Consider the following 25,940-nt stretch of genomic DNA (forward strand, 5'->3'; position numbering starts at 1 on the left):
ACACACACACACACAATAAGAATGCCTGTAAAATTGTCAACCACTACTGGAAAATAATAAAATGGAACTTATAGAGTTTAAAACATAAAATAATTCAAAATAAAAATCTCAGAAGACACAACTATTGAATCAGGAAATAAATTCCAAATATTTTTACTTTCAACTAAAGGAGGTCCCATAATTAGACACATCTTTTAAAGAAATTTTTTTTTAGATTTATTTTTTTATTTGAGAGGCAGAATTACAGACACAGAGATAAACAGAGAGAAAGGTCTTCTATCTGCTGGTTCACTCCCCAGATGGCTGCAAAGGCTGGAGCTACGCCAATCTGAAGCCAGGAGCCAGGAGCTTTTTCTGGTTCTCCCACATGGGTGCAGGGGCCCAAGGCCTTGGACCATCTTCTACTGCTTTCCCAGGCCATAGCAGAGAGTTGGACTTGAAGAGGAGCAGTCGGGACTCGAACCGGCGCCCATATGGGATGCTGGTGCTGCAGGTAGAGGCTTAGCCCACTCTGTCACAGCACCAGCCCAAAGAAATTTTAAACAACATTTATTTGATGGGCAAAGAGAGAACGGCAGATACACAGGGACATACACACACGCACATACCACTCTGGTGCAATAGTTCACTTCTCAAATACTATAGCAGCTGGGATTGTGCTGGGTGGAAGATGGGAGTCAGAACTCAATACAGTTCTCCCAACGGGATGGCAGGAACTCAATTGTTTGAGCCATAACCTTCTGCCTTCAAGGGTCTGCTTTAGCAGCAATCTGAAGTCAGGAGCGGGAAGAAGGTGTAAATCCAGGCGTTCTGATATGGGTTGTGGGTGTGTTAACTGACATCTTGACTGCTAGGCCGAGTTCCCACTCCCGGATATATTAATACGTTCTGACAGCCTCCAAGACAAGGAGAGAGTTGTTAAAATAACCACAAAACAAGTGCAGATGATCAACTGATGCAGCAAATTAGACTGACAGTGGACTTCATTATAGGAGCAACAGAAACTGGAAGACAATGGAATAACATCTTCAACATGCTAAATGCATTGATCAACCCATAACTTTTATTTTTAGTTACATTATAGCCCCATGAGGAAAGTGAAGTTTCAGACAAAAACAGTAAGTAGTAATTACTGCTAAGGGAGCTTTGATGATGGATTTTCTAAAATGAAGGTGCTAAATCCTGATGCACATGGAAACCACCAGGAAGGATTTATAAAATACTGACGTCCTCAGAGATTTATATTTAATTGTCCTGAAGTATAGACTGGAATTGGAACTTAAAAATCTATCTCAATGTGAGGCTGATATGATGTTGAGTTTGAGAACCACTGGAATAAAAAAGATGTGTTTAATAAAGCATGAAATGGAACTCACAAGGGAATGATGGACAAATCATCATTAAATGTGTGGAAAAAGCCACATATTATTTGACGAATGAGTAATAATGACCATGATGATATAATAATAATATTGCCTAGCAGGGGTGAGCAATATCAAGACTGCCAACCATATAAGGTCTATGAAATCATTTGGTCTGGCCTTGCCAAGGCAACCACAGGCAAGACTTGAAATTCAGTAAATCTGTAGCAGGCTGCTTTTTAAATTGATAATCTTGTATGTCCTGCAAATGATGTCATGAATATCCAAATGGCCTGTGGCAGAAAAAAAAAAAAAAGCTTCCCACCCCTGGATGAAGGGAATTTAAAAGCACTAGAGAACTAGATTTTTCAGGCAAAATAATATGTGAGAATGGGGGTGGGATGAAGTTCAAGGTGTTTAATGCTGTTTTGTTTTGTTTTGTTTTTTGACAGGCAGAGTGGACAGTGAGAGAGAGAGACAGAGAGAAAGGTCTTCCTTTGCCATTGGTTCACCCTCCAATGGCCACTGCGGCTGGCATGCTGTGGCCAGCGCACCATGCTAATCTGATGGCAGGAGCCAGGTGCTTCTCCTGGTCTCCCATGGCGTGTAGGGCCCAAGCACTTGGGCCATCCTCCACTGCCTTCCCGGGCCACAGCAGAGAGCTGGCCTGGAAGAGGGGCAACCGGGACAGAATCTGGCACCCCGACCGGGACTAGAACCCGGTGTGCTGGCGCCGCAAGGTGGAGGATTAGCCTAGTGAGCCACGGCGCCGGCCTAATGCTGTTTTGTTACCTAGGAGGAAGGCTGCGTTGTGGCTCAGCAGGTTAGGCTCTGCCTGTGACATCAGCATCCTGTATGAGTGCCAGTTCCAGTTCTGGCTGCTTTGCTTCCAACCCAGCTTCCTGCTAATGTGTGTGGGAAAGCAGCAGAAGATGGCCCAATCACTTGGGCCCCTACTACTCACATGGGACATCCGGATGTAATTCCTGGCTCCTGGCTTCCGCCTGGCCCAGCCTCTGCCATTGCAGCCACTTGCGGAGTGAACCAGCAGATGGACGATCTCTCTGTCACTCTGCCTTTAAAATAAATAAAGTAAATCTTTTTTTTTTTTTCCAGGCAGAGTTAGACAGTGAGAGAGAGAGAGAGAGAGAGAGAGAGAGAGAAAGGTCTTCCTTCCATTGGTTCACTCCCCAAATGGCTGCCACAGCTGGCACACTGTGCCGATCTGAAGCCAGGAGCCAGGTGCTTCCTTCTGGTCTCCCATGTGGGTGCAGGGCCCAAGTACTTGGGCCATCCTCCACTGCCCTCCCGGGCCACAGCAGAGAGCTAGAAAGGAAGAGGAGCAACTGGGACAGAACCGGGGCCCCAAATGGGACTAGAACCTGGAGTGCTGGCGCCGCTGGCGGAGGATAAGCCTAGTGAGCCGTGGTGCTGGCCCAATAAAGTAAATCTTTAAAACAAAGGAGGAAGGCAGGTATGTGAGTACTGTATAACTTTGTTAAGTAGCCATACTACAATTTTGTGAGTAGGAATTTAATATGTAATTTCTAAATTGGAAGAGGTATTAATCTGGCAGGACTATGAAAGGGGTCTAAAACATAGGACCTTAGCAAACTTAGAGTCATGTGTCAGGCACGTGGTGATCAGGGCTCTGCAAGAACAGGGACGGTGGGGCTGGGAGTGGTGTGGTGTGGTTGCAGCAGAGGCTACCACTGAGGTGATCTGGTAGCCAGTTTGGAGTCTGGCAGAAGGAGGACCCAGTTTGTGGTCCACATATGTGGAGATAGCATCTAGTGCATAATGCCTGGTGGCTGACCCAGATCCCAGGAGAGGAAGGGCGGCAGAAGAGGGAGAGCAATCAGACCGCTATCCTCAGAAGACTATAGAGAGACAAGAAGAGAGGCAGCAGGCTAGCCTGTAGGTGTCCACATTTAGGCAGTGCGGGGAGGAAGTTACACCAGAGAAGGGAAGAGAGACTAACTTTGGTTTATGTAAGGGATCGTTTGCTTTGAGGCAAGATGGAGAAGACATTAAACTTCCAAAGACTTCGTTTCTATCACTTCTTGCCTTTTCATTGATAGCCATGGGTGACACTTCTTAGAGTGCCAACACTCACACCGCTCTGACTTGTTTTAGTTAAAAGGAGTTCTGGGCCGGCGCTGCGGCTCACTAGGCTAATCTTCCGCCTGCGGCGCCGGTACTCCAAGTTCTAGTCCCGGTTGGGGCACCAGTTCTGTCCTGCTTGCTCCTCTTCCAGTCCAGCTCTCTGCTGTGGCCCGGGAAGGCACTGGAGGATGGCCCAAGTGCTTGGGCTCTGCACCCGCATGGGAGACCAGGAGGAAGCACCTGGCTCCTGGCTTCGGATTGGCGCAGGGCCGGTTGTAGCAGCCATTTGGGGGGTGAACCAACGGAAGGAAGACCCCTTTCTCTGTCTCTCTCTCTCTCACTGTCTAACTCTGCCTGTCAAAAAAAAAAAAAAAAAAAAAAGAAGTTCTGAACTGTTATTCAAAAGAACAAAAAGGGGCCGGTGCTGTGGCTCAGCGGTTTAAAGCCCTGGCCTGAAGCTTCAGCATCCCATTTGTGTGCTGGTTCTAGTCCCGGCTGCGGCTGCTCCTCTTCCGATCCAGCTCTCTTCTGTGGCCTGGGATAGCAGTGGAAGATGGCCCAAGGACTTGGGCCCCTACACCCATGTGGGAGACCTGGAAAAAGCTCCCTGGCTTCAGATCAGTGCAGCTCTAGCCATTGCGGCCATCTGAGGAGTGAACCATCTGAGGAGTGAACCTCTTTCTCTGTCTCTACCTCTCTCTGTAACTCTGTCTTTCAAATAAATAAAAAATAAAATAAATCTAAAAAAGTGCAAAAGGACAAGAAGTTTATCAGGTGAGAACTTCTTCCCTGTTGTCCTTCTGTAAACATCGTATCACTTTGTTGAACTTCATGGCAGATTAAAAAGAGCTGAAAATTATTTAATACTGCTCTTATCACAGAGATGAGAGTCATTTTTCTCACCTTTGAATCTGAGTTGGTTTGTGACAGTCTTGGCCAACGGCACATAGGCATGAGAACATGCAAGTTCTAGGCCTGGAGTTTCAGAAGACTGGCAGCTTCTGAGTTGATCTCCTGGAGCCCTGCATCTCCATATAAGGTCCAATTATCCTGAGGTCATTATGCAGTAAGAAATCCAGGGCAGGAGACAGCCTGTAGCATGCAACTCCAGATGGAAAGAGTGCACGGAGGTGCCAGACGGTGAGTGAAGGAACCATCTTGAAGAGGATCTTCTAACCCAGTGGAATATAATGCATCAGAGATTAATAGCCCGGATGAGCTCTTTCTGTAATTCTCATCCACAATGCCCAGTAAGAACAAAGGAAGAAGGCTGGTTAGCCACTCGGCTTTGGGATAATTTGTTAGAGAGAGAGAGAGAGAGAGCAAGAGAGAGAGAGCTTCCATCCACTTGTTCTCTCCCCAAGTGCCTGCGACAGCCAAGGCAAGGCCAGGCTGAACCAGGAGCTCGGAACTCAATTAGGGTCTCCCAGTGGGTGGCAGGGAGACACACAGGTACTTGGCTGTCACCTGCTGCCTCCCAGGCGCATTAGCAGAAAGCTGGTGCCAGCATTGGGGCTGGGACCCGATCCCAGTCGCTCCGCTATGGGATGTGGGTGCCCTAAGCAGAGTCCTACCTGTTGGGGCCAGCATGTGCCCCAAAGTTGCTTCTTTTAAGCTCAGTCGCTCTGGGGATCCAAGAGCCCTGCTGCTGGTCCTCCCATCCCCATTCAACTTCCTCTGTCTTCACTAGGATTTTTAAATTCAGTCTTCATTCTTCAAACATTTACCCTCAGTTTACAAAAACAGCTCAAAACATTTCCCCCACGATTTTACTTTTGTCTCGTTTACTGGAATGTCTTTCATTCTTCTCCCTTCTGTCAATGTCATAATTATGAATGAGTAGTCTTCATTCACACACTCCCTCTCATTTGCTCTGTGTTGGGCGTCCTTGTCAGTTCTGGTGATCAGCGGCAGTGTGACAAGGCTGTGTTCCTCTGGATCCTCTAGTGTGGCAGAGGTAGCAACAGTGTGGGTGGTCATAGAATTATAGCTGAAAAGGAGCATGTTCACATGAGAGTGTGCAACCTAAGAGTATCAGGGAAGGCAGAAATCCCAAACCAAGGTGTTGGCAGGGTTGGTTCCTTCTTGGGCCTGAGAGGGAGACACAGTTCTGTGCCCCTCACAGCTTCTAGTGGTTGTCGGCAATCCTTGGTGTTCTTTGGCTTATGGTTGCATAACTCCATTCTCAGCCTATCATTGCCCGGTGGTCTCCCCTCTGTGTGTCCGTGTCTTCAGATGGTGTTCCCCTCTCTGTGTTTGTCTATCCCTGCGTCTCTTCTCCTGTTTTTGTAAGGACACCAGTTGTATTGGATTAAGAATCCACCATATCGCAGTCTGCAGTGACTGCCCCCTGCCTCACCCAAAGTTCTTGTGCTGCTGGTCCAGGAATGAGTTTTGTAGGGGCCACTGTTCAACTCAGTACACTAGTCATTGGAACACCTAGTGCCTCCACTGGAAAAATATGACCATTGTTTTACAGTTCTTAACTATTGTTTTTTACTGAAAAAATTTTAACAAAAATTTATTTTTATTTGAAAGGCAGAGCAACAGAGGGAAAGAGATCTTCCACCTGCTGGTTCACTCCCCAAATGGCCACAATGGCCAGTGCTGGGCCAGGCTGAAGTCAGGAGCCAGAAACTCCATCTGGGTCTCCCCTGTGGCTGGCAGGGGCTCAAGTACTTGGGCCACCTTCGGTGGCTTTTCTAGGTGCATTAGTGGGAGTAGAGCAGAAGGGATCCAGCCAGCACTCTGATATAGAGCACGGGGGTCACTAGCAGTGGCCCCTACTTTTATTTTTTAATTCAAGAGATATGTGCAGAGTTGGAGTGGAGAGAGAGAGAGAGAGAGAGAGAGTGAGAGAGAGAGCTATCTCCCATGTGCTTGTTCCCCATCTCCCAACCCCAATGCCTGCAATAGTGAGGGTGCTGGAGCTAGGAGCTGGGGATTCAATTCGCGTCCCCCCTGTGGATGGCAGGAACCCAACTACTTGCATCATCGCCACTGTCTCTGAGGGTCTGCATTAGCAGGAAGCTGGAGTTGGGAGCCAAGGCTGGGACTCAACTCCAGACACTGCAATATGGGATGTGGTATCCTAACCAGTAGCTTAACAGCTAGGCCAAATGCTGCCTTGAAATGACCACTCTTCATTGCCTCTACCTCTGCTATCCTGGTCCAAGCCATAGGAATTATTGCAACAACCTCCTTACTGTTCTCCTTATTCCTTGAGATCACATTCTACCTTTGCTCAAAATCCTCCCATCTCACTGCAGGTGCAAGTCCGTCCACTGACCTAGAAGACTTGCGTCTGGCCACCTGTCACCTTTCTGACCTCATCTCCCTGTCACCTCTCTGACGTGGCCTCCTTCTACCCTTTTTCCCTTTTCACTCACTCCAAGGGCACTCATTTCCTTGCTGTCCCTCTAACCTCTTAACCTGCTAGGCGTTTGGGTGACTGACCTGGTAAGCCGCCCTCAGATTGCAAAGGCTAGACTGTATTATTTCCTGCAGAATAGTCTACACTTCCTTTGTTTTTCTCCTTCCTTAGAACTTTTCTCTCGAAGAGTTTAGCCGTTCATTCATTCACTTGATATGCATTTGCGGAGGTACAGCAGGGAGTCAGAATTAACCTGGGTTTGCATAACCTGCTGGCCCCAAGCTGTGTGCCAAGGGACACTCCAGTCCCCAGCCTTGTTCCTTTTTTTAAAGATTTATTTATTTATTTGAAAGAGTTACAGAGAGGCAGAGGCAGAGGCAGAGAGAGAGAGAGAGAGAGAGAGAGAGAGAGCAAGAGCGAAGAGCGATCTTCCATCCACTGGTTTATTCCCCAGATGGCCACAACGTCCAGACCCAGGCCAATCCGAAGCCAGGAGCCAGAAGCTTCTGGGTCTCCCACACAGGTGCAGGGGCCCAAGGACTTGAGCCATCGTCTACTGCTTTTCCAGGCCATAAGCAAAGCACTAGATCGGAAGTGGAGCAGCCGGGAATTGAACTGGTGTCCATATGGGATGCCGGCACTGCAGGTGGTGGCTTTACCTGCTATGCCACAGCGCCGGCCCCTCCAGCCTTGTTCTCGACAGTGTCTGAGAGAAGCAAAGACCTGCAATCAGGGCTTCCTCCCCCCATTGCAGAGAACAGGCTCGACCCACGATGAAGCTGAGTTAATTGGTGCCAGGAGGTTGGAGTTCAAACATCAGTGAGGTGGCTATGTCGCCTTTCAAGATCCCAGCTGTGAGTGAGAATAGTTAGGCCTAAGGCCAGCGCCATGGCTCACTAGGCTAATCCTCCGCCTTGCGGCGCCGGCACACGGGGTTCTAGTCCCAGTCGAGGTGCCGGATTCTGTCCCGGTTGCCCCTCTTCCAGGCCAGCTCTCTGCTGTGGCCAGGGAGTGCAGTGGAGGATGGCCCAAGTGCTTGGACCCTGCACCCCATGGGAGACCAGGATAAGCACCTGGCTCCTGCCATTGGATCAGCGCGGTGCGCCGGCCGCAGTGCGCCGGCCATGGCGGCCATTGGAGGGTGAACCAATGGCAAAGGAATACCTTTCTCTCTCTGTCTCTCTCTCTCTCACTGTCCACTCTGCCTGTCAAAAAAAAAAAAAAAAAATAGTTAGGCCTGGAGAACTCTATTTTTGTGAGCCCTGTCCCTTCCCTGGGCTTTTGGGTATGGATCACAAAGAGGCGTTTCTGTGTGGCTTCCCTGTGATCCTGCATCCGGGAAGCGGAGAGCTGGTCAGGGCTGGAAGGCACTCTCCTGGGCACGGAGAGCCCTCGACCCTTTCTTTCACGCTGGTAGAAAGTGAGCTGACAATTGCATTTGACTTTGCCTTTCTCACCACTTGCACTTCACGTTTTATTTACTAAAACCCTGTATCAGCCTCATGGAATGAATTAGAATTAATGAAAAAATAAATTACAGACTTTTTGTTTATCATATAGACATTTTTAAAGGAATGCGATTTTTAACTTGCAGATAACACAGCAATCCACACTAACTGCTAAGTGCTTTTAAGCTGACATTCGTCTAAGCCTGCTTTAATGAACAGATAACTCATTTATAATTAGCAGTGCCAATTAATTGGCATGCAAACAATTAGAGTGATTAAAGTGCTAAAGTTCTTAAGAACAGTTTTTCCTAAATAGGTTATAGACAAACTCTCCTTGACCCAGCATCTTGTTTACATGATTAAATTGCTGAGGACTCTTTCTTTGTAGACAGCACAGGAGGAAATTTTAACTCCGCTTTGGTCAGCTCTCCCTGAATTGGAATTCGTGATGGAGAATTTATCGGACTCTGGTTTGCCAGATCAACACTTTTTCGAGCTAGTAAATTATGTATGTGGTGGGCTTCCTGTGTATTACTCCTCGTTCTCCACCCCCCCCCCCGCCCCGCCCCGGCCAAGGCCTCAGTAAACTTGAAGTGGTCAATATCCCACCCAAGTCACTTTTCTGCTAAAATCTTCCTCGTATTCTAGAAAAACGGATGGAAGCCTGTGGGGTTTTGCTGGCTTTATTTTATTAGATAAGTAAAAGTATACTCATCTATTTATGGCGTGCAACATGATGTTTTGACATATAGATACACTGTAGGATGGCTAAATGAAGCTATTTAACATATGCATTATTTCACATACTTTTGTGATAAGAACATGTGAAATATACTCTCTTAGCAATTTTCAAGTACATAATATATTGTTATTAAGTGTAGTCACTATGATACATGATACATCTCTTGAACATGTTCCTCCTGACCCTCCTCTGTGTTGCTGAAAATTGGGTCCTTTGGCCAGCATCTCTCTAATCCCCATAACATCCAGCCTCTGCTAACTATCACTTTACTGTTTCTATGAATTTGGCTTTTTTTTTTTTTTTTTTTTTTTACAATCTACATGTAAGTGAGATCATGCAGTATTTGTCTTTCTGGGCCTGGCTTATTTCATTTAACATAACGTCTTCCAGGTTCACCCATGTTGTCACAAACAACAGGATTTCCTTCTTGTTTTTAAGGCTGAATAGTGTTCTATTTTACATACTCATAGAAGGCATGTTTTCTTTATTCATTGTAGGGTCTTATTTTAAGCGGCTGCAGATTATTTGGCCGTTCCTTCCATTGGAGTCTATTGGAGACTATGTCCTCTCTGTTTGAACAGGGTGGGCTTGTGACTTGTAACCAATAGAATGTGCTGGAAACGACACTGTGTGATTTCAGAGAATGCAGTTCCTGCCTTGTCCATTGGGATACTTCCTTCTGAGCTCTGAGCTGCCAGAAAAAGAAGCATTCAGCCCCCACGTAGGCTCCCACGCTGTGAGGAAGCCCAGAGCAGGTGGAAGGGCCCATACACAAGCTCTGATTGACAGCCTCAGCTGGGATTCCCAATAGTGGCAAAGGGAGTTTTCCTTTGTTTGGTGATTGAGAAATTGATTAATGGGGATTTGAGTACTATTTGGTTCCTGGGAGAGCCTTCCCAGAGTTCATTGTAATGCTTATACTTACTAAGTAAATTTGTAAGCCATAGAGACCAGATATTAAGCAGAACCCACTGACGCACTAGGTGGGCTGGTCTGTGGCGCAACCTCAACTCTGGAGAGAAAGATCCACCCCTTCCTTGCCTGGAGGTATGGTTACTCTCTGGAGGGGCACATTTGCCATAGCATAGGACTGTAGCACTTTGAAGAGCCAAAGTTAAAAAAAATTAATATAATTTAAAAGATTATTTATTTGTTTGAGAGGGAAGGAGAGAGTGATGGTGAGAGGGCTCTCATCTGTTGATTCATTCCCAAAATTCCTGCAATGAGCAGGGCTGGATCCAGGAGCCAGAAACACAATCCAGGTCCCACATGGGAGGCAGGAATCCAATTACGTGGGCTATCACCACTGTCTCCCAAGTATGCACTGGCAGGGGAAGCTGAAGTCAAGAGCCAGAGCCTGGTGCAGGACGTGGGCACTGCAATGTGGGACACAGGCACATTGAATCCTAGGCTAAAAGCCCACTCCCTAAGAACACTTTTAAAAGTTGTGCACCTTCTCCCTAGGAAAATGAACATGCTCATTCCCCCACAACATTTTGCCTGCATTTTTTGAGGGTTCCTAGTTGCCATAAACACAGAGACCTTGTTAAAGAAGCCCGGAGGAATTAGAATACTTGCAAGGTTGTCGTTTGTGGCTGCCCATAGTTCACCATGCAAGGGGAAATCCACACTGTGGCCCAGGCTCTGTCCTTACGGTTTCATGTGTCTTAAGTTATCCAACCCTCAGGAGAGCTCAGTAGATGAGAGCTTCATCTCTATTGTGAGGCTCACAAGAGTTAAGTGATTTTTCCAAGGCCTCACAGCTAGCAGGGCCTAGGTTCGAGAGATGCTAACATCCAATGTTTTTCCATGACTTTTCTGTTTGTGTTGGTTGAAACCTACTTCTCCAAACAGATCACGGCTGAAGGACTTGCTAGTCCTAGGCTTGCTGTTTTAAATTCCATAGCCCTTCTCCTCCTCTCTCCCTGTCTGCCTCTGACTCCTGTGGCTCTTAGAGTATAGGCTGGGTGGGGGAGAGAATGCTTCAGAGCAGCAATGGCGGGAACAAGGGATTCAGAGTCCGAGGGCTTGATCTGGAGTCTCCTGTTCCTCCTCAGACCGTAACTCCAACATTTATCTAGCACCTAACAAAGAGCTTTTTCATTTGGTAATCAGGGAGGCAGCTAAGACATGTCTATATCCATTTTACGATGGCAGACGCAGAACTTTCTTCCAGGAAATTGTCTTCTGATTCTGGTTCCAGATCTTTTCCCATTACCTTTCGGCTGCCTCCCTCCCTCGGAGAACAAGGTTAGAGATGCCATTCTGGGAAACTGAAGCGTAAGAATGGAAACACAGTGGCTTAGAGCAGTAAGTCATAAGTCATTGTGATGGGAGATGGCTGTCCTTGCTCATGTTCCGGGCAGCAGCCATTGCAAACGTAGCCAGTGTAGAACAAGCAGTAATCTAGGAAATTGTAACGTGAGATCACATAACGGCAGTGGCTTTTGAATGATAAGGCAACTGATAAGGACTATTGAGAAAGGAACACAGGAGACCAGGAATTTGAAAGATTTCCTCCATCACTGCTGAAAGGAGCGTGATCTGACTCCAGATGACCTGTGCTGGTTCCTCAGACTGAAATATCCCTGCAGTGGAGGAAGGCAATTCATCAAGCACCCGAGCTGGAAAGTAATTCTCTGAAAGAATACCCAGCTGCCCTGGCTCCTGTTCTCTGCTCACCCAGAAGAGAACTTAGCAATTTGGCTCTCTCAGTGCTGATGGCCGGCCTGGATTCTCAGTGAAGACCCTCCTGCAGGGAGCTAATTTGGGATATTGGCCTATCAATCACTCTCTGGTGAGTTCGGCTCCCACAATTCAATCTCTTGTTGCCTGATTCCTTCTGCTGGAACTCATACAGATCCCGAGCCTTCTCAGATGCTGGTGCAGTCACCGTTGAGAGCTACTCAACTGGGTGAGGTAGGATCTTTCTCATACAGGGCTTTGAGAGTAACAGGCACTGTAGACCTGTTTTATCTAGGAACTTGGCATGGCCGCCGAGTCCTAAAGCTTCAAAGAACACAGATGTTTCAAAGAACCTGGGTGTGTGTGTGAGCAAGAATCTTGCAGAAGCAGTTCTAATTACAGTCTCGATTTGAAGCCTTCAAACTCACTGGAGCCCGATTAGGGATGGGGAGGAGCTCCCTACTATCAGTGGGGCTCCCTTGTGCCTAGACTGTCATGAAGATTGTAAGGAAGGAACTCACACAGGAAACATGAAGGGGCAGAGAAGCATCTCGGGAGGCAACTGGGCAGTATATCATTTGGGCAACAACTGGTCAAGCTCTAGGGTAGAGCTTGGCACAGAGGGAGGAGCAACGGATGCCCTCGTTTGCTTGGTGGTTGGGAAATTGATCAATGAGGATTTCAGCAATATTTGGTTCTTGGGAGATCCTTCCCAGAGCTCATCACCTAGCCTTGGCAAAGCCCCTTCTCCATTGTTTCAATTGATTTTTGTTACTACAACAAAATACCCAAGACAGACTACTTGTGAAGGAAGGAGGTTGATTTTGGCTCACTGTTTTAGAGGTCCATGGGCCAAGGTTGGACAGTTCCACTGGTTTGTAATCTGGTGATGGTGTTTGTGCTGGCCGAGTCCCAAGGCACCACAGAGCAGTACATGGTAAGAGGGAGTGTGGGCAAGAAAGGATTTCATGGTGAGACGGGAAGAGAGGGAGAAGGACTGGGCCCAACGCAGGTTTTTATAACCAACCCTCTTGTGAGAACTATCTTCCTAGGGTATGCTTCCAATGACCTAAGGACCTCTTACTAGGCCCACCTCCTTAACCCCATGATTGGGTTAACTTTTTGTGCTGTTAGTACCATTTACTGGGGACTTTGAGGTTCAAACAGCTACATGAGTTCTGGAGCCAAATTCTTTTAAAGGTTTATTTATTTATTTGAAAAACAGAATTACAGAGGGAAGGAGAGACAGAGAGAAAGAGAGACTTTCCATCACTCCCCAAATGGCTGTTATAGCCAGAGTTGGGCCAAGTCAAAGCCAGAAACCCAGAACTCCATCTGGGTCTCCCATGTGGGAAGCAGGGGTCCAAAAACTTGAGCCATCCTCTGCTGCCTTCCCAGGCACATTAGCAGGGAGCTGGATCAGAAGTGGAGCAGCTGAGACTCAAACTGGTGATCTGATATGTGTTACCAGAATTGCAAGCAGTGGCTTAACCTTCTTCACCAAAACTCCAGTCCCATAGGAGACAAATCTTGTTCAAATCATTAACACCCATTATGTTCAACTTCCTGAGATGGCATGGGTTGAGGGTAGATCCCTAATCAGTGTGTTGCGCTCTGAAACTCTGTGATGAAGAGGATACAAAGTGAATAGACTCAGGATTTTGGCTCACTGGGAATTGGCAAGGCAGACAGACAGGGGAGAGGTAGAAGCTGGACTGCCCGACTGCTAAGGCAGCACCTTACACGGTGTCCTGATGTTTGGTGAGCACAGGCATAGTGGAACAAGAGAATATGTCACCTGGTGGCTGAAGTTGAGTGGAAGTAGGTAACATGTAAGGCAGAAGGCATCTGTATCAGTCCTCCACACCATTCATCTGGGTTCAATGAGATAATATACCATAGTACAATCTTCATACTATGTCTGATGAATGCTTAACAATGATCCCACTACCACCACCACCACTGCCGCCACCGCCACTATCATCTTCCATAGTACTTTATGCCTGTGTCCAGGTAGCATTCTCCAATAGTTTGTTCTATAAATTGTAGCAGATTGTACAATAGTGTACTCAGTCCAGTGTTGGTCCATGGTAGAAGCTGAGTCCTTAGAGCTTCTCAGAGCTAGGAGAGCCCATGGAGACCAAGCATTGTATACTCAAGATCAAGGCCAGGCAACCATCATGCATATGCGAATCAGGATGATGCCGGATAAGAGGCAGAGTGGAAACTGTGGAGACCTGGCGAACTTGGGCCCCATCAAAAGGAAGATAGTTGCCAGGGGGACATGCGGGCCCAGGGATTCCAACTGTTCTGGATTATTTAACAGAGACTGAAATCGGGATCTTAAAGTGAAACTGTACAGTTTAAAAATATGGTAAGCCAACCTAGATGTGTGTGTAGACTGTGTGGGAACTACTAGCTCTCAGTCTATGGTAATTCTGTCTGAAGCAGGAATCATCTCTGTATTTGTCAGTTATCATTACTATAACAAAATACCTGAAATAAGCTGGTTAGGAAGGAAAGAGGTTTCTTTTGGCGCATGGTTTTGGAGGTTCACAGTCTAACACTGGTGTGCCTAACTGGCTCAACCTCTGGTGAAGGCATTCTTGCTGGCAGAGTCCTGAGGCAGCACAGAGCATTGGGAGGTGAGCGAGGGCATTTGTGTGTCTATGTCTCTCCTTCTAAAGCCACCATAACAACCTAATCCAATCCAATAACTTCCCAAAGGCCCCACCTCCGAAAACCTAAGTAGATTAAGTTTACATCCTATTAGTACCATTAACCTAAGGTTTCAGGGACCAGCCTTTTAACACATGGGGCATTGGGGGACATGTAAACTAGTATTCAAACCATAGTACCCTCTATGGCCCTCTGGCCCAAGGTAGTCCAGCAAAATCCCATGGGGTGATCTGAGTTTCCTTTCTTAGTCTTACCTCTCTGGTAGTGTTCTATGTCCCCGAAGTCGCAAACGTGGAGCAGGGCCGGGTCAATTGGTCCATAACTACGAGGGCTGCTGTTGCTTACCTGCTGCCTCAGCAATAACTGGATTAAATACAAATCCTTGCCCTTCACCCAACATCACCTACTCCAGGTCTGAATATGAGCCACTGCGGGAGTTAGTGTGCCTTTGGTTAACATCCTGTGGTTGGCACAAGTCAGTGCCTAACCTCATAAGCCCTACAATCACTCCTACAGGACTCTGTGTTAACTAGGACTCTGTGTAAACCCTAGGCAGGGCTAAACAATAAATACAGGGCCAGCTACATGGATAGGGAACTTGGGCAGTTGAATATAGCTTACGTCTTGCTCTCTTGAAATTCTTAAAGTTTTTTTTTTTTGAACAAGTGTGTGTGTGTGTGTTTTCATTTTGTGCTAGGTCCCACAAGTTATATAACTGACTTGAATGAATGTGATCAGAGTTGGAACTATACTGCAAAAGTATATATTTTTTGGAAACCTCCTACCTCTTGATTAATTTGTGCTTTTGTGTGAATCGAGGCAATGCCCATGGAAACCAGGGAGCTGGAAAATGCGTTCCTGACCATTATAGTAATGGGAGATTCTTTACTATCTTGTGGTGAGTGGAGAAGATGGGGGAAAGGTCCACTTCCTGTGATGTGACCACGTCCAAAGACTTTGCTCTCTTGTCTCAGTTGCTGCATCAGCATTAGCTAATAGGCAGGAGAGATGCAGGTAGGCATGGAATTAACTGTGGGAATGGTATGGCGCTGGAATTAGTGAAGTCTGAACAACAGACAATATCCCACTGGGAGGAGACCCAGACATTTCCCTGGTCACTTGCAGGTTAACAAAACTCTAGAGTAGCTGAGTGAGTGTGTGCTGGACAAAAGGGGGGTTTACTGATGTATCTTAGTTCTGCAAGATCAAAACACGGGTCGCTGAAAGGCTATGACAAAGGTCCCTCACTGGGACTGGAGCTGTGGTGCAGTGGGTTAAGCTGCTGGCAATGCTGGCATCCCATATGGGTGCTGGTTTGAGTCCCGGCTCCTCCATTTCTGATCCAGCTCTCTGCTATGGCCTGGGAGAGCAGTAGAGGATGACCCAAGTCCTTGGGCCTCTGCACCTGCATGGGAGACCTGGAAGAAGCTCCTGGGTCCTGGTTTCAGATTGACACAGCTCTGGCCATTGCAGCCAATTGGGAAGTGAACCAGCATATGAAAGACCTCTCTCTCTCTCTCTCTCTCTCTCTCTCTCTCTCTTTTTCTAACTCTGACTTTCAAATGAATAAATAAATCTTTAAAAAAAAGGATTAAAAAAAACCCATAAATTAAATCCAGTTCTGTTACTCCCTTATTTATTATACATATGGCTTTTGCAGAAATCTCAAGTGTGGGACTTTGGGTACAGTGGGAGAGTTAAACAGCCTTAAAAATAAGAGCTTCCTCTTCATGCTTTGGCTCTAGACTTTTCGCAAAGGGATTAGGCACTGCAGCACAGAACTTGCTCTTACAGAGGAAGTTCAAGTGGCTGTGGTAATAATGATCTCCCTTAGGCACAGATGGTTGTGGATCGAGAGTTTGCAAAGTAGCGAGGATGGCTGACTGATGGCTGTAATAAACTGGGTGGCTGGTGTGGTGCAGCAGGCTAAGCTTCAGCTTGGGAGCCTACAGCCTGCACTGGAGTGCCTGGGATCAGTGCCTCTGACTGCTGACCATCCGACTTCCTTCAAATGCATCTGGGAGGCAGCAGATGATGGCTCAAGTGCTTGGGACCCTGCCACCATTGAGGGAGACACAGATGGAGTTCCTGACTTCTGGCTTTGGCCTGGCGCCATCTGGCTATTGCAGGAATTTAGGGAGTGAACCTCTCGCTCTCTCTTTCTGTCTCTCTGTCTCTTTAAAATAATAAAAGTGAATAAATATAAGAAATAACCTATCAACCTGGGCTCGATAAAAAAAAAAAAGGCAAATGTTTCCCTGGATAATCATTCCTCCCTTCCCCAAGCTCTACCACCCAGATCTGTGAGGCTGGAACTACATTAACTGCATAGATGAATTTGGGAGAGTTTTGACATCTTTACTAGAGTAAATTCTCCTACCCAGGAACATAAGGTGTTTCTCAGTTGATTCAATTCTTATTTTTATGCCCTTTGCTGAAATTTAGGGTCCTTTTTATTTAGTCTTACAGATTTCTTGTTAACATTGTCTCTGGATATTTCACATTTTTTTTCCAATGCTATTTTTAAATGTTCTCCTTTTTTCATTATATTTTCTAACTAGTCAACTAATTCTACTGGCATATTGGAAAACTATTTTTATATATTTACTTTCTAATTGCTACTGAACTCTCTAATTAGTTCTTATAATTTTATGTCTTTGGTAAGTAATTATGTAATACAATGCATTTAGTCATATTCGGCATAAAGGCTGCAGTACTTTCTCCAATACGCAGTGTGTAATTTGCAGGATAAATGCTGCAAATATTTTCTCCAGGGTCAGAAACCACTAATTGATCTTGCCACCTTTTCCTATAGATGCTGGCTGCAGTCAATCCACGTTCTGCTGGAAGATAATCCCCATCCATGGTGTGTGATGCTGTGCACATGTTCTGAACCGTAGATTCACTGCTTGTGGTTCTGAGCTGTCCTCTCCAGATTGCTGTCACTTTCACAAGCACAGGGAAGATTCTGTTTCCCCGAACTCAGGTTTCTTCTGTAGTGAGTCTCCTTGCACGGGCTGGTATGCTCTGGGCCTCTTCGCATCACCTGATAGCAATGGGGGTTCAGGGAAGAGGTGCAGAAGTTTTGGCACTCTGGCTATTGCTACTTGTATAAGTAACTTTTGACTCTTCATGTCTGACCCAGGTCTTGTGTATCTCATTAGCATTCGTGAAATCGTGTGAGGGTTTACTTGTTAGCTGGCAGGTAGAATAAAGACATTCCCATTTCTTGATAGCTTCAGTGAATAGGATGGGATGCTTACAGCAACTTAGCTTTCTGAAAGAGAAGAGATGAGGACCTCATGGGCTTATTAATAGTATTGGGGGTGTGTGCTATGGCGTAGCAGGTAAAGCTGCCTCCTTCGGTACCAGCATCCCATATGGGCACCGGTTCGAGTCCTGGCTGCTCCACTTCATATCCAGCTCAATGCTTTGGACTGGGAAAGCAGTAGAAGATGGCCCAAGTCCTTTGGCCCATGCACCCAAGTGGGAGACCCAGCAGAAACTCCTGGCTCCTGGCTTCGGATCGGCGCAGCTCCTCTAGCCATTGTGGCCATCTGGGGATGAACCAGCAGATGGAAGACCTCTCTTGCTCTCTTTCTCTCTCTCTCTGAATCTGCCTCTCTGTAACTCTGCCTTTAAAAATAAGAAATAAATCTTTAAAAATGCTTTAAAAATAGTTTTGGGGGGGAAATCTATGAAATTGGTAGCAAACATGTTCATTGGATTATACAGTCAATTGGGCAATAAATGGTCCTCCACTTGCTTTAGGGTCCATTAGTAGGAAGGAATTGGGAAAATGGTTGCAGACCAGGAACCAAGTTCAAAGACAGAAGCCTAAAGAGCCTCCTGATTGTTACTAAGTCTCCCCAGGCAGAGAGACTGTCTCATCAATCAATGCAGTGGCCAGCCTCAAGACAGGCCCACTGTGAGTTAGTACTAAGGTGTGTTCTGAGTGGGAACAAGGTTCCACTCCTTTTAGAAACAGAAGCAGAAATGCACATCTGTGTAGAACATGAAACAGGGGAACTTTTTGAGTGCCCTGGGCTATAATAACCCAGACTTCGGCCACTTGGGAGATGAGGGTAAGTGTGTTAAGGAAGATAGCAGGCTCAACTTGTCCTGCAATCTGTCATGTCGATTTGAGATCCACTGGGGACACGAAGGAAAGGTCCCAGAGGATTCCTCCTTTTTCTTCTGTTTTATTTTGGTAGAAAGCTCTGTCTGCCTTAAAGGAGCTTTGGCCCTCTTGGAAAGATTTTCCTGAGAAATACAAACTCCTGCAGGAAACCATAGTTGAGGCATTGACTAGTATTTGGGCTCTAGTTGTTCTGGATTGGCTTGACAATGCTAATGAAAATGACCCACTGGAGAATGAGAAATGGAACCAAATAAATCTAGATAAACTCTTGTGACCAACCCTGCTGCCCTGGCAAATCCCTTTTAGTTCTCATGTTGAAACTGGACAAGATTTTAAAAGCATGCTCTGTTGGTAATGATGTAGCACAAGGATCAACAAACTTTTTCTGCAATGGACCAGAGAGTAAATATTTTAGGCTTAAAGGCTGTGCTGTCTCTGTTAGAAATTACTGAGCCCTGCTACTATAGCTTGAAGGCACCACAGGGCAAGCGTACATAAATGAGTGCATGTAACTTTGTTCCAATAAAACTTTATTTACCAAAGCAGGCAATAGGCTGGACTTGCTTCCTAGGCTCTAGTGTGCTGCCTCTGGGTATAGTAGATGCTTTGCTTTAAGGTGACAGCCCCAACAAAGTTGCTACTATGTAAACCAAGCCTGAGTCAGCAGGAGGGTGCAAATCCCACGGCTCCAACCAGACAGTGATGTGGGGAAAAAATGGCTGCGCATGAATGGTTCCCAAGACTGAGACTGATGTCATCAACAGCGAGGATTGTGCTACTGCTGCCTGCTACAGAGGGGTAGGTGAGCAGAAAACACCGGAAATTTCAATTGGTTGCGTCATGGATGGTTGCCAAGATGTTCAATATCAAATGTGAGCGATACCACTAAACAGCACGGAGCCATTTCATTTCTTCTTTCTTTCTTTCTTTCTTTCTTTCTTTCTTTCTTTCTTTCTTTCTTTCTTTCTTTCTTTCTTTCTTTCTTTCTGACAGGCAGAGTTAGACAATGAGAGAGAGACAGAGAGAAAGGTCTTCCTTCTGTTGCTTCACTCCCTTAATGACCGCTACGGCCGGTGCTGCGCCGACCTGAAGCCAGGAGCTGGGTGCTTCCTCCTGGTCTCCCATGTGCATGCAGGGCCCAAGCACTTGGGCCATCCTCCACTGCACTCCCGGGCCACAGCAGAGTGCTGGACTGGGAGAGGAGCAACTGGGACAGAACCAGCACCCCAACTGGAACTAGAACCTGGGATGCCGGTGCCGCAGGCAGAGGATTAGCCAGGTGAGCCACGGCGCTGGCCGAGCCATTCCATTTCTCTGCATTCCCTGATCCCTATGCCCTATCTACCCTGACTTCAGCTACTTTAAACTTCTAAAAATTTATTTGAGAGTTACACACACACACACACACACACACACACACACGGAGAGTAGGGTGGGGAGGGGTTGGTGGGGGAGAGCTGTTATCTACTCAGTCACTCCTCAAATGTCTGCAAAAGCCGGGGCTGCACCAGGCCAAAGGCAGGCGCTGAGACTGCAATCCAAGTCTCTTGTGGGGGGCAGGAACCCAGCCATTTGAGTCATCAGTGCTGCCTTCAGGGTGTGCATTATAGGAAGCTGGATTTAGGAGCAGGGCCAGGACTGAATGCAGCTACTGTGCTGTGGGGTGCAGGTATCGCAAGAGGCATCTCTACCACTGCGCCAAATGCCTGCCTGACTTTAGCTACTTTGAGGAGAAAGATGATTAAAAGTGGGGCTGAGGTCTCCCTATCTTTAAGGAGAGCAAAGGCCATATACATTCATCTGTCTATGCTGCGGAATTTCAGGAACTTATATGACTCTCTAAGATGGGAATGCCCAAGTGATAATCCCACTCGAACCTGCGGGAGAAAAAGGCACAGAGATTCAGATTTTGTGTCTGTAACAGAGACTTATGGAACTTGATATTTTGTCTTGGACATTTTCAGCATTCTTTTTCATACCACTGATGTCTGAGGATTAAGATCAATTTATGTTAGCATGGCAAAGTTTCCACTCTATGCTAGGTGTGTTCCCCGGGTAAACTTACACTCTCCTGCTTTTTGCTGCTGGGCGGTGGAGTGGAATTTGGTGAGTGTGCCTCCACCCTTACCTGCCCACAGCTTTCTTTTTCTTTTTTATTTCTTTTTTCTTTTTGACAGGCAGAGTTAGACAGAGAGAGAGAGAGAGAGAGAGAGAAAGGTCTTCCTTCCGTTGGTTCACTCCCCTAATGGCTGCCACGGCTGGCGCTGCGCTGATCCAAAGCCAGGAGCCAGGTGCCTCCTCCTGGTCTCCCATGCGGGTGCAGGGCCCAAGCACTTGGGCCATCCTCCACTGCCTTTCCAGGCCACAGCAGAGAGCTGGACTGGAAGAGGGGCAACCAGGACAGAACCGACGCTCCAACCGGGACTAGAACTCGGAGTGCCGGCGCCATAGGCGGAGGATTAGCCAAGTGAGCCGTGGCGCCGGCCCACAGCTTTCACTATATAGATGCTGTCCTGTTGGTAAGGGTTGTGGACAGAGTTAGGTTCTGTTGAAATTCATGGGTTGAAGCCCAGCCCCTGATATGGCTGTATTTGCAGAGACAGCCCTTAAAGGGGAGGGGGTAATGCAGGTTCAATGAGGTCTTAAAGGTGGGACCCTAACCCAATATGACTGATGGCCTTATCAGAAGAGACCAGGGACGTGCATGCACAGCACAGAGGCCATAGTGCAAAGGGGGACATCTGTCTACTGAGAAACCTACCTGCCAACACCTCGATCTGGGAATAGAGCTCTCCAGACCCGTGAGAAATGAGCTCCTGCAGGCTTATCCGCCCCATCTGTGGCATTTTGTTGTTTCAGCGCCCACAGACTGATACTGTTAGCAAGTTGGAGGCCTTGCGAAGGCTCTGATCGCCTTGTGAGCACGCCCCCGGTCAGCAGGGGTGGCTCATGAGCCTCGGGCAATTCTGAGGCCTCAGAAAATCAAGATTTTGCGAAGGAGAAAAAGTTACCGTTTCTTCAGCTCATCCATCATAGCAAAGAAAGGATGCCTGGCCCTGATTGCGCCGAGACTTTCATTGTAGGAGTGGTCCCTAGAGACTCATTCAAATGTCTGAAGAAGCAGCAGCAGTGGATAATGGAGCTCGCAGACAATGCTGGCCATTTCTCCACAGTACAGCTGCCCTTGGTCACTCAAGACGGCTTCCGAGAGGATAACTGACTAGTTATTTAGGCACACTGTGCGGGCCGTTGTCTCCAGGAGAGCAGTTACCCAATAGGAAAGCCGGCACGGAATCTGTCCCTGAGGCTAGCTAAACGGATGGGTCCTGGAAGGCATTCGGGTTAGCCTGGATCCATGGCCCAGGCTTGTTGTGGTTCGCAGCATTGCCCTCCTCCTTGTGGCCCAAGACTGTGCCGTCTGCGCAGTCCTCCTCCTGGGTCTGCAGCGGTGTCTTGGGCGAGTGGACAGAGCAGTACGAAGGCTCGAGGAGACAACAGTGCTTTTTGGGAAGAACGGCTCCCATGTACAGAAGACATTGCAGCATCCCAGGTCAAGCAGGGCTGTTCATGAGGACTTCTGCTTCCCTCCCGGGGCGGTGTGTAGGCAGCAACTCCGCTCCGCCCACCTGGCTCCACCTGACTGGCAGCGGTGCTGAGGGTTTGCACCCGGGTGCACCCTTCCCCCCGCCACCCCACAGTGAACAGCCCGGAGTCTCCTAAAATAAAGTTCCACTAGCCTAAAACCGCAAAGGAAACAGCTTGAGGAATACATCACCTGTAAGAGGCTTCTGCCAATCTCCCCCAGCTGCAATACCTGAGATCTTAATTTTCATGCTAAAGGGCATTTTTTTCCCAGAAATTTGTAGAACATCTGAAGGAAGAGAGAATTTTTAAGCAATCTTCCTCCTAATTAACGTGGCCCATTTTTGAAGAAACAGGGATGATTATCTCAGAGATTAATTAAGATCGTTGAAGGTAATGGCGTTCGGCAGAACCTAAATGCTTCCGTAAATTCCTCTCCTCTGGTTTAGAATGAGCACGTCACGGGCAAAAGGGCAAAGGTCATTGCAGTGACGGAGGTTGTCACCTTTCACAGGTCAAGGGCGTCCTCTCACTTGGCAGCCGAGAGAGGAGGGGACGTCTTCACTGCTTTCACATTCGGCTCACAGAGCGCGCTCCCTGATGGAATGTGAAATCTCGTTCTAATGAATTAGACTTAAACACGAGCTTAGCAGAGCAATGAGCAGAGGGCCTGGCAGTGCAGGGCTCCTCCTGCTGGTGAGATCAGAAACCATCCCGGGAAAGGAGTTATCCAACGCCTTCTCTCAAAGGATTCTGCGGTTCTGAAAGCCATGGGGAGGAATGAGTTCCTACCTTACTAAGAACTGTCTCAGAGCCATTTTTACTTTTAGTTAGGGAGAAAAAGAAGTATTGTCCAGTGGTCCTTAAAAGCTCTGGAGCCCTTGGCCTTGAAGAAGCAATGGAAGGGCCGGTGCTGTGGTGTAGCAGGTAAAGCCGCCACCTGCAGTGCCGGCATCCCATATGGCACTGTGGCTCAGTGGGTTAAAGCCCTGGCCTGAAGCACTGGCATCCCATATGGGTGCTAGTTCTAGTCCCGCTGCTCCTCTTCTGATCCAGCTCTCTGCTATGGCCTGGGAAAGCAGCAGAAGATGGCCCAAGTCCTTGGGCCCCTGTACCCACGTGGGAGACCGAGAAGAAGCTCCTGGTTTCGGATCAGCACAGCTCTGGCTTTTGCAGCCATCTGGGGAGTGAACCAGCGGATGGAATAGACACACTCTTTCTCTGTAACTCTGTCTTTCAAATAAATAAAAAATAAATCTTAAAAAAAAAAGAGAGATACTTGGCTCTTGCAAGCCCATGCATCCACTGGATCCCACAGCAACTGGTTCCCTCTGAGAGCAGGGATGAGACAGGGCTTCTCCGAACCTTCCTAGACGGCTTAGGAGGCAACACTTTAATGTGGCACATTGCTAGATGCTAGTTCCACTCTTCCTTAACAGTGGAGTGAGACGTTCCGGGAGTTTCCAAGAAATGCTAAGGACATGAGTTCTTTGGCAGAGAACTTCATGGTGGCCCATTTTCATGCACCCACCTGCTGGTTCTCTAATGGGACATGGCATCTCACATTGAGGGATTCTCCTCTTGGCTGGGACGGGGCGTGGGGGTGGGGGTCTGGTCATGGTAAGGATGGGAAGACCTGAAGAGATTTTATTTGCTGGAGCTTGTTTTATTTTTCTTCCTCCAACTGCAAAAACAAGAAAATAAATCCCCCACGTATTTCTGAATCTCTTTTCTTCCCTAGTCCTCACATCTCTAAATATATCAAACATGATAATTTTATGAGCAACCAAGTTATACATAATACATTTTATGTTCTTAAATGTATCAAGTGATTTTAGATCTGCAGAAGATACTAAAAAACAGGAACAGATAGTGCCCAATTTGTAAATTAATTTGGGAGTGTAATTTTTTTTCCCCCATGGGTTTCTTGAACTCAGAATGTTTTCTCTTACAGAAACCAAGGTGGCTGAATTCTAAGTATGGGCCACAAAATCCTACAGAGTCCAAAAAGTGCAGTAGCCTTGTCTTTTACTAATCTAATTTTTACTTTTGAGGTTAATGCTTACTGAGCATTTCCCGTGTGCTAACCTGTGTATTTGGTCTACAGACCCTATGTGGAAAGCAACTGGAGCTCAGTTGAGTTGGGTAGCTTGCCCAAGGGCACACAGCATGTATAGGATGAAACCAGGGCCCCAAGGTCCTGCTGATCCCCTGAGTTGGCTGTTTGCACATTTCCCCTGCCCTCCTGATGGGTCTCAGTCACTGGCTGCATTGATGTTTCTGTGGGAAAATGCATTCCAAATTCCCTTGGCAATGCCAAGAGCATATCTCTCAGCCCTGGCAGCTAATGTCCCCCTTTGCCCTTCCAATTTCTTGGCTTTTCAGGGGGAGAGAGCACGAGGGAGTGTGTGTGCAACAATGTAGTGGGTAATAGGTTGGCCTAAAATGAACCTCCACTGTCATTTGCCAGACAGCAGCCTGTGTCCATCTCCAGCCTCTCTCCTCCACTGGTTCCCCTTGGCCCCTCCATCAGCTGGGCGGCAGGTGGAACACACTCATTCCGTTTCTGCTGCTTTTTCCACCACTGACTCAGGCTTGAAAAGAGGGTTCAAGGATTACTCCAATCCCAGCTTGGACCAGAACTTGACTTTGTAAACATCCAATAAAGCCTGGCCTTGAAACAAAAAGATTTCTGATGGTATCTCATCACCTCTGACTCGAAACTCATGGGGTGAGGCCCTTTGTAACCTTTCTGCCCCACCTCAGCTACTTTGCTCCATCTTCCTCACCTGTCCCCAGTCCTGCCACCTCTTCCACTTGGGCCAGCCCCTGCTCTCCATAATGCTTCTGAAAGTGCTGAGAATTTTGCCGAGTCTGTCAGTCAAGCTTTCTCAATGTCTCCAGTTGGCTTGTGTTGCATCCAAGGTGCTGTCACTTTTTTTTTTTAATTTCCTGTTTCCCTTAATGGCAAGTGCCAGCCCACCTGTACCCTTAAAAGTCAGTCTTAACCTCTGGCTGCTCTGAAACTATCCTGTGATGCATCCTTTACTGCTATCATAAAGACCTTGAACTAGCCTCTTGCCTTTGTCATTATTAATATTACATCTTTTCATTTATGGAACTGGAAAGTACTTCAAAGAATTTGGGGGAGAAATGAAATTAAAAGATCAGTTTATTTTAGTGGAAAAAACATCAGACATCTATGCATAATTTTTTCATAAGACACATTTTCCTTGAGCTTTTTAAAGTACCCTCTGCAGTTTGGACCTGGCTTTCTGCTCCTTTCCCTTCCATTTCCTGGATTTCCTCTCTCATTTTCCTGCTTTTCAGTCTTCCTACCTGAGAGGAAAACAAAATTAGGGAGAAGGCAAAGCACAAAACCATGACCACCAGAAGTCGCCGCCATGGATTGGGAGAGAGGGGTCATTTCCGCTCCCCATGGATTTCTGCCCTCTTGTTTCCACAGACATTTGGAAAGTGGCTTAATCCAAAGGAAATGACGTGAAAACCAAAGAGAAAGGCCTTATCGGCATACTTGGTGCTGAAAATGTGCACAATCGAATGTGGGCTTGGCTAGAACTCAGGCAGAAATTGAAGGAAAGAGTGAAACTGTGGGCTCGTCCTTCGAGGCCCATGATGTAGGGATGGTAGGGCTGTGGCGTTCTTTGACAAGAAGCACTGGAGACAGTTTTGGTGAACATGTCCATTTATTATCAATCAAGCACAAGCTTTCATAGGGCAGGCAAAGGGGAGTAGCTCAGGGTAGCAACACTAATTCTATAGGATAAAGCCAATATTGGTGCTGCTATGCTTCTCCAATCAG

The sequence above is a fragment of the Oryctolagus cuniculus genome, chromosome 4 (genome assembly GCF_964237555.1).
Source record: "Oryctolagus cuniculus chromosome 4, mOryCun1.1, whole genome shotgun sequence".
Taxonomy (NCBI): Eukaryota; Metazoa; Chordata; class Mammalia; order Lagomorpha; family Leporidae; genus Oryctolagus; species Oryctolagus cuniculus.